The sequence below is a fragment of the Sinocyclocheilus grahami genome, unplaced genomic scaffold (genome assembly GCF_001515645.1).
Source record: "Sinocyclocheilus grahami isolate Dianchi unplaced genomic scaffold, SAMN03320097.WGS_v1.1 scaffold539.1, whole genome shotgun sequence".
Lineage (NCBI taxonomy): Eukaryota > Metazoa > Chordata > Actinopteri > Cypriniformes > Cyprinidae > Sinocyclocheilus > Sinocyclocheilus grahami.
In genome coordinates this window covers 152,355-161,741 of record NW_015505718.1, presented here as the reverse complement: position 1 = coordinate 161,741, position 9,387 = coordinate 152,355, and the positions used below count along the sequence as shown (strand labels likewise).

Sequence of the window (9,387 nt, the reverse complement as noted above, 5' to 3'; positions counted from 1 at the left end):
ATGGCAGGTAGCACAGAGACACACGGCTAGAAGGAAAGGCTGGATTCAGAGAGAATTTTAGATCAGCATTGCTCCCTCTCCACTCCAACAGCTGGACACCCTGCAGATACACTACATCCATGAGTCACTCTCATATGGTGCTCTCAGTCTCAAGATGAACACATCTGCAAAGCAAGCAGTATGATGGGACAACCACAAAACTACATCACTCTCGCTATAAACAAAATTACTTCATTAGTTTTGTCTTTCTCTGTCTTCTATCTTATTAAATTATCCCTTGTGAAAAAGAAGTGTGTTTAATTGCACACTTGTAGTGTACTTCAAAGTATTATTAGTATATTTGAAAAGTGCACTTTGTAATAATGTCAAATTAAACGTTTTTCTTTAAAGTACATTTTAAATCATTGTTTAATAATCTTATGTGGTGCTTTAAAGTAGCTAAATAAATTTTGATGTGTTCACAAACATACTAAACCGCAAGTACTTGATTATAATTTTAACTGCAGTGTTTTATTAAAAATTACTTTTAAAGTCAATATATTTTAAATGTACTAAATTGCAACTTCATCATTACAAATATAATATATAATATACTATAAAATATAATGTAATGTAATTACATATATAATTAAATGCATGACATACAAGCTTTAATAAAAATTGCATTAAAGCATCAGTTTCCACAAAAATATTACGCAGTACAACTGTTTTCAACACTGATAATAATAAGAAACATTTCTTGAGTAGCAAACCAGCAAATGATTTCTGAAGGATGTTATGAGACGAAAGACTACTGTAATTACTGCTAAAACTCAGCTTTGACATCAAAGGAATAAATTACGTTTTAAAATATATTCATACAGACACCAGTTATTTGAAATTGTAATAATATTTCACAATATTACTGTTTTACTGTACTTTTATTCAAATAAAATAGCCTTGGTGAGCATAGGAGGCATCTTTAAAGGTCCCCTGAAATGCTTAGAAACATGCAGCGTTACTCTATGTGTTGACGTCATTTTAACTGAAACAGGAAGACAGGGCGGGACATATCAAGCAGCCCCGCCCATTTTTAAAATAGCCAATAGCGTTAGTTTATATCACAACTTGGGCTAGAGACGTTCAGAGCCATTGAGCTCCGTATAGCCGCATTTGACAGGGTATACCAGCCACAATCTCATCCATATTGTTATAAAATATAGCATTCTGTGTAGAATTCAAATAGCTCCGATACATTTTGTGGGCTGCGCCGACTCACGCATGTGATCCGCTCCGTGCTATCGTGTATCTGGTAGTTAGCGTGACACAGCACAAAACCAATGGAAAGCATATTTACTAGAGCCCGACCGATATATTGTTTTGCCGATATTATCGGCCGATATGAGCCTGTCTCCGATATATCGGTATCGGCGGATATTCTGCCGATATGGAATCTTGTTTTACAGAACATATAACGCAGATAAAATGCTTGAAATGGTGTAATTACTTAGTTTGTCCAGCCGAGCGTGCTCCATTGTTTGCTACTGGCGACCTGGATGAAACGCTTTAATGCTTAAGTCTATTGAAAACCATTGAAAATTTTAACGGCCATATCGCCGTAACGGCGCAGCGAATCCGGACCAAATTCGGGGAATCCCTGCAGCTCGAGGAACCCTCTCGAATGTGAATCGAGTGTACGTCTAGAGGCCCGCTTTCGAATGAGACCACTCCCGCGTCGATAGCCCCCGGGGTTCGGGAGTTACGGGTGGTAAAATTTGCGGTCCGGCACCGACCGATTAAGCAATTCCTGGGGGCTACTGATGCGCGGAGGGTGGTGTTCGAGAGGGCTCCTCGAGCTGAAGGGACCCCCCGAATTTGGTGGAGATCTGCCGGCGCGTTCGCAAGATAGTGACACCAGTCAACACTTTCACTTCAGTAAGGCGGTCTCTTGTTCAGGCAGCAGCATTCAAGCGTTGTCTTATTCGACTGCAAGTGCCCTGCGAAGTGGACTTCACATGAAACTACGCCATGATTCCAGTTCCAAGGGAAAGTACACGTTACAGCCAAAGGGCATTAAAGTGCTCTAGACGTGAATTTATATTGTATTTATTTACAGAGGTATATTATGTCACACTTCACACTTCTCTAGTAAGTTTCGTCTGTGTGTGAAGACAGTAGCGCAAATCCGTGAATGAATGTTCAAAAGTGAAAAAAACTTCAAAGGAATAAAGTTGAATGGAATTGAATTGAATTAAAGTTGAACAAACTTCAACTTTACTGTTCAGTGCACTGACATCAGACTCATTTTGGATAATAAAGTTTATTGTTAAATGCCCTGCCTCTATTACGTATCTTGTCACGTCATTATAAGTGTTTGATCACCACATTTGAGTGATCATTGCAAAAAATGTGTTTATGTATATATATTCTGTTTATGTATATACTGTATTCTATATATAGTACCAGTCAAATGTTTGGACCCTCAAATGGGAAAGTGTCCAAACTTTTGACTGGTACTGTACTATAATATACACAAAGAATATCAGCCGATATATCGATATCTGTGTTTTTTTACGCCCTAATATCGGTATCGGCCCCGAAAAACCCATATCGGTTGGGCGCTAATATTTACACTGTTTGAATCGTTCCCTGTCCCCTATATAGTGCACTACGTGCCATTCACTGTACAGAAAATACTAATTCTGTGGACAAGTGACCGATTTCAGCCGCGGCTTCAGCGTCTATTTAATCGTGTAGGGGGCAGTCGCTTCGGATTCTAGAGAGCATTTGATTGGACAGAAAGTTTGATGAGAAGCTGAAGTACGATGTGACATCAAAAAAATCGTTGGGAAGTGACGAACTGCAAGATTTGAATGCTTATATCTTCTAAATGCGAATTTTGTCACTGTTTTGGAGCACACTGCCTTTCGCATCGCAGGAACCTTTTCATAGTACCAGAACTAATTGTGGAACTACCCACTTTTCGGCGTGTTCGCACCGCCGAAACTGGGAGCGATTTTAGTACCGGACTGCCTTTTTCGAGAACCAAATTAGCTCCTACTCCGGAGCAGGGTCTAACCAGCACAACTGGTACTAATCGTGACGTAAGTAGACATTGATTGGCCAAACGCGTACGAAAACGCCCTCACCCGCCATGATTTAAAACGCTGTGTAAACATACTGTAAACATTGTGTCAACTTATTTCGCAAGTATGGAGAACAGCGATAGATGTACGGACGCTGAAGTGCAGGCACTTGTAGCAAATGTAGCACTGCCAGTTGTCATTGGAGATTCTTAGTCCTCCTTTCCGTTCTTTCAAACAAGCCCTATGTTGAACGCCGCGCACAAATGACGTCGCTGTCGACCGGCTTACGTCACTTCCTAGTACATACTCTCGGTGCGAATGCAACCCTTTAAACGGTACTGGGAAATAGTTTGTGCAATATCGTCCCAGTACTTTAGTACCGTACATTTAGTTCTGGAACTAAAGCGGTGCGAAAGGGCCTATAGATAACCTTAAGACTAACATATTGATACTAACACCCAAAAATGTTTTAATTTTGATATCATCCCAAACTTTTAAGTGGTAGTGTATATATGCATATTATAACACTTTTACTAAAGCAGCATTGTCCAAAAGCAACACCAGCAGATCAAGTTTGAGAAGTGGGCTCTTTTGTGTCCTAAAATGTGGAATGAAGTTAAGGAGATGGGTCACATATATTTAGATACAAAAAAAGTACTCAGTATAGTACTCGGCATACAAAAAGTACTCTGAATTCATTCAGAGGTCCACCACACTCCGCTGTTATACAGTTATTTGTCTTTGTTCAGTATGACAAAGAGAACATGAAATTACAGACCCATTAAAGGAGTTATGAGAGGCACACATTCAGTTCTTTCTTCTGATGAATAGAGGGCTAATTATAATAAGCCTACTTTATTCACTCATTACAGGTTTCAGGATTTGTCTGCTCTGGAGTGTCATCTCACTCATGGAAATGGCAATACTGCACCGCTCTGAAGTGATCATTACCTGCCCTCCCCCTGAGAGATGCTGGTGTCTGTGCGACCTGTGCAGAGCTGGAGCAGTCCAAACCCTGACCCCACTGCATCCTGGGACCTATCTGCTCTGGTAGACAGAGACACCAATTCCACCACTGCCACCACAGAACTCAAACACAAGGAAGTGTAAAGTACACAACCTACAATACAGACAGGAAGAGAAAATTATAAAGTAACTTTTTTTGATTTTAAAATTTTTGCCATGATCTAAACAATCATGCAGCCGAGACTTGCTATTTAGTACTGTATATATAGTGTGTAACTGTACATGTAATCGTAGCGAAAATGTTTGATACAGGTCTTTCGGTTTGGTGCGCATGTGCACTGAACAAACTCAGCATTATTTTAACCACTGCAGGAGCGAAACTTCAATGGAAACTTCCAGATCACAGATCGCAGTGTATAAACGCCTCAGTTCAGAGCGTGATCATCCCTTCCTCTTTACTAGTTTTAACGTGAAATAAACATTAATGAACATCTCATGCCTCATGTAATCGCTCAATCAGTGATCCAACCACAGAAAGATGTCAAAACAAAATGTCACGTAGCATTTCATTTACCACAGGCAAGTCATCAGTGTCCACAGCTCATTAGTTTGCCACAGAAATTAAGTCTAGAGAAGCATTTTGCAAAATATTAACCTATATTCTCCTTATATTTAACTTTACCTGTTAGTGATGTCTTAATTATTTCATTTATGTTTAAATACATTTGTTAGGAAACAGGTTATGACCGCCACTATATAAATTAATATATTTCAACAAAAATTAGAAATGTTTATAATTTAGAAGTTAATTTAAAAACTGAATTATGTGCAACTTACATGTTTGCATACAATTTTTTAAGTGTTTATCATGAGTTTTGATTATATTTATATTTGATTATATTATATTTAAAAATAAATAGTAATTCAATTTAATTTAATTTTAATTAAAATAAAGTTTGGGCTCTGTTGATAACTGTACCCTTATAGCAATGTAAAAGGGCTCCCTATAATTTAGAGCATAATCACTGTTTAATAAATTGATTGTGTTTAGTTCTTTCCCCCTGCTGTACCAAACTGTGATGTCAAAACCGAGATAAGTACCGAACAGTCATGTTTGTGTACCGTTACAACCCTAGTGTGTATTTTTACATAAAATAATATATTATTATTATTATTATTATTATTATTAGCAAGTTCAGTCACTTGGAAATGTGATATTACACAAGTCACACAATTTGAGGTATTGTTCATGTCTGTAGCACAAACACTGGGGGATGAGTTCCCACTGAAGTGTAATACTTAGGGTTAGGAGTTCAGAAAAAAAGTCCTAAAAAAAACTATCCCTACATACAAACAAGTTTGCTTTGGCAAACACCACTAATAAAAACAGCAAACAAAGGAATCTGAGGTGAGAGGGTGAGAAAACAGAGAGAGAAACACAAGGTTATGGATATGAAAAAAAGTGAAAAATTGTGTAGGAGGAAGATTAAACCTGTAACTTAACTTTATCAGAGAAAACCCAGAGGTTTGTTGAGAAAAAACCTAAAGAGGATATCTGGACATAATGATTTGTTTTAAAAAAAAGCACGCAGAGTCTTGGTCTGACATCCTGTGGCTCTTGGAGGAACCTCACTGAGGATGTCTAAGAAAGCGCAGGCCACCTCACGCTATTTTCACAGAAAATACAAATTTGTCTCTCTCACAGACTGCAAGTGTAGCCCGAGGAAATATTCATTTCTCAGAATAACAATGTTTTCTCACTTAAAGCTTTGAAGCCAAATGAGAGATGGAGGCACCCATTAAAGTCTAGCAACCACTGAACCAGGTTAACAATTACAAGAAACACCTACACCACACCAATCAATAGCAGAAGCAGCTCTGATTATGCAGAAGGGGCTTCTAGGAAAAGAATAAAACTCAAATCTACGCAAACATCAAAGCAAAGAGTTCTGCGAAATCAGTTGAAGAGCAGAGCACAATCAATACTAGCACCCTGCACAAGCAGCACAGCAAGTCATATTTGCTTAGGTCATTTGTATGCATAATCCGAACAAGATTTCACATTTGAAAACTATTAAGACAACCACTTCCTTGTCCATGTAACCACAATGGACAAGGCTATAACAACAAGCTGCTATATTTCCATAGCCTGATTATATATTTGCCCTATTTATGTGGCACAGGCTACTGTTTAAGATATAATAGGCTTACGAAATGAATTAACACTTGTAGCGTCTGGACCAATCCAACACACTATATATTCTCTTTTTATATAACAAATACTCTGTAACCTCAGTTAACAAGCCATATGAGGACCCATTGAACCCTTCCCCCCGGAATGCGTAACACCCCAGGAAGTCGAACAGGCCTCTTTGTTGCATGGCAACCAACGCTGATATCACTGGGTTTATTCAAGTATCAAACTTAGTCGTTTTAATTGATGCATTAAGTATCAGTTACACCTTTTTACAAGGTTTGTTTGAACTAAGAATCTGACGTTTTCCCTCAGGTTTTAGATCTGTTGAATATGCAAAGTGTTTCATAAAATTCATTCTTTATGCCTCTTTCTATGCTGAGTTAAACTTTAACCCTTTCCTATACCAACTGTATGTGTGTGTGTGTGTGTGTGTGTGTATGTGTATGTTGGACCAGCTTAATGTGTTTATGTAGTATGTTAGACTAGTTTAAGTGTTTATGTAGTTAATAAAACCTTACTTGTATCACACTTGACGTGTTCATTGTTTGCTCATAACCGGAGTCACTAATCATGCAGATTTACGTTACAAGCTTGTAGAATTGTACAGTAAGAAAGTTATTTCCCTTAACCAGGAAATTAACGTTCTTGGAATTGACAAGACAGTTGACCCTGAGAGGTCAGCTAAATATCTACAGCGGATCTAAAATATGAATAGTTAATTATAACTAGTTATGGTTAATTATTCATATTTCCCCATGAGCTGATTCGCTACACACTCACTGTAATTCTATTCTTGAGTCTTTAGATCATGAATCTTTTATGGAACAATTTTAAGCGTCGCAAACTCAAGTTCCTAAAATATCGAACTACAAAGATTTATATGTGTTCATTTACAAATGATTTAAAAGCATTCAGAAGTGCTCTGGCTAATTTTTTGGGCTATGTGAGTCGATGGTGCTTGAATCTTAAAATCAGATCACAAGAGCTCCTGCTAAGTTTGGGTTGTGTGGGTTGAAAGGGTTTTAAACTTGAGGCTAGTTTAAATGCAGAGCAGAGGTTGTGCCATTGATTGATTTCACACTACTTCCAGGCACTAAAGAGGCATAGAATAAAGTACAGGTTCACACGGATCAGAATTTAAACAAAAGCACTGAAATATAACCATGACAGAAGTGCTTCCAGAGTGCACTGATTCAGTTTTTGTTACCACAGATGTTCAACAGAATCTGAAATGTTCAAGCATTAGAGACCCAAGCGTTGATGATAATTGTATAATTTCATCCTTCTTTCATCATTGAAAGTGCTTTTATTAATCCAATGGTTATGAAAATATTCTATCACAATATTTGGGGAATTTAGAATAATAAAAACTTTTAGTATAAAACTTTAGATTAAAAAACCAGTAAGAAAATGGCCCATCAGATTAATAAGAAAAGAAAAAACTCCATTAAAGGAATAATTCACCAAAAAATGAAAATTTACTCTCACCAAACAGCTGTTGGTTCCCATTAACTTACATAGTATGGAAAAAATACTATGGAAGACAATGGGGACCAGTTACTGTTTGGTTATCCACATTCTTCAAAATATAAAAATGTAATTTTTGAGTGAACTATGCCTTTAATATTAAATTCCATCAAAATGCTTAAAGATATAAGGGTAACACTTAACAATAAGATTCCATTAGTTAATGTAAGTTCATGTGTTAACTAACATGAAAAAACAATAAACAATACATTTATTACAGTATTTATTAATCTTTGTTAATGTTAGTTAATGAAAATACAGTTGTTCTCTGTTAGTTCATGTTCATTTACAGCGCATTAACTAATGTTAACAAGCACAACTTTTGATTTTAATAAAGCATTAGTAAATGTTGAAATGAACATGAACTAAGATAAATAAATGCTGTAGAAGTATTGTTCATTCTTAGTTCATGTTAACTAAAGTAGTTAACTAATGTTAACTAATGAATCTTATTGTAAAGTGTAACCGATATAAGACGGTATTTTGTAGCTATATTTTATAGCTATCACCTAGTAATAAATTGTTATAATGTAATCAACTTTTCCAGATTTGCTACAGTGGGTCTCTGAAGGTCAACCTCACATAACCCTTCTGCATCAGTGTTTTCAAGCATGAAAAGGGGGTTATGTAAATTTCAAAGCAAACTTTTCAAAAATGTCTCCTTTCACTGCTTTACCTGTCTTCTGATCATAACCTATGACATGCTCTTGTTTTGTTCTTACCCTGAACTTCAAATGAACCGCAGTGAGCTGAATAACATTCTTATATGAATCTGTACTCCGAGTGTTTGCTCTCTAGTGGAAATAATGTTTTGCATTGCATGGTTGAGACGATTCCCTCAGCTCACAAGCGGGGCTGGTTTCATCAGAGCTCTGGATATGCATTGTCAATTCAAAAGGCACGGTCTGGTCTCTTTCACTCCTCCTTTCTGACTGCTTTCCCCTCCTCTCAGTGCTACAGATAATGATTAATGATGCAATATGTTTTTTTTTAAAGGGGTCATATGATGCGATTTCAATTTTTCCTTTCTCTTTGGAGTGTTACAAGCTCTTGGTGCATAAAGAAGATCTGTAAAGTTGCAAAGACTAAAGTCTCAAATCCAAAGAGATGTTCTTTTTAAAAGTTAAGAGTCAACCACGCCTACCTAAAACGGCTCGTTCTAACACGCCCCCACATGTCTACGTCATGATGTGGGAAGATTTGCATAACGCATAAGATCTCCACACGAAGGCTATAGAATCTAGTGAATGTGTTAGGGGTCGCCCAGCCCGCAGCCCTACAAATATCTGTCAGCGAGGCGCCACGAGCCAGCGCCCAGGAGGATGCAACACCTCTAGTTGAGTGAGCTCGCAACCTGAGCGGGCAGGGCACACCCTGTGCCTGATCAGCCAGGGTGATGGCATCCCCTATCCAGTGGGCCATCCTCTGCTTTGAGCCAGCATTCCCCTTCTGCCGGCCTCCGTGACAGACAAAGAGCTGGTCTGAGGTCCTGAAGCTTTGCGTCCGGTCTACGTAGCACCTTGAGGCTCGGACGGGACAGAGCAAAGCTAGGGCTGGGTCTGCCTCCTCCGAGGGCAGCGCTTGGAGGTTCACCACCTGATCCCTGAAGGGAGTAGCGGGAACCTTGGGCAC

At 38.2% G+C, this 9,387-nt stretch overlaps 1 long non-coding RNA gene across 1 annotated transcript in view; it reads right to left on the bottom strand.

Annotated features, from left to right (window-relative positions):
• Positions 1-4,020: 4,020 nt before the first annotated feature.
• Positions 4,021-9,387, bottom strand: part of LOC107555601 (uncharacterized) — a 37,330-nt gene continuing 31,963 nt past the window's right edge. Inside the window, exon 3 of the long non-coding RNA XR_001605181.1 lies at positions 4,021-4,185. This is a non-coding gene — a long non-coding RNA (uncharacterized lncRNA). The remainder of the gene's footprint in view (positions 4,186-9,387) is intronic.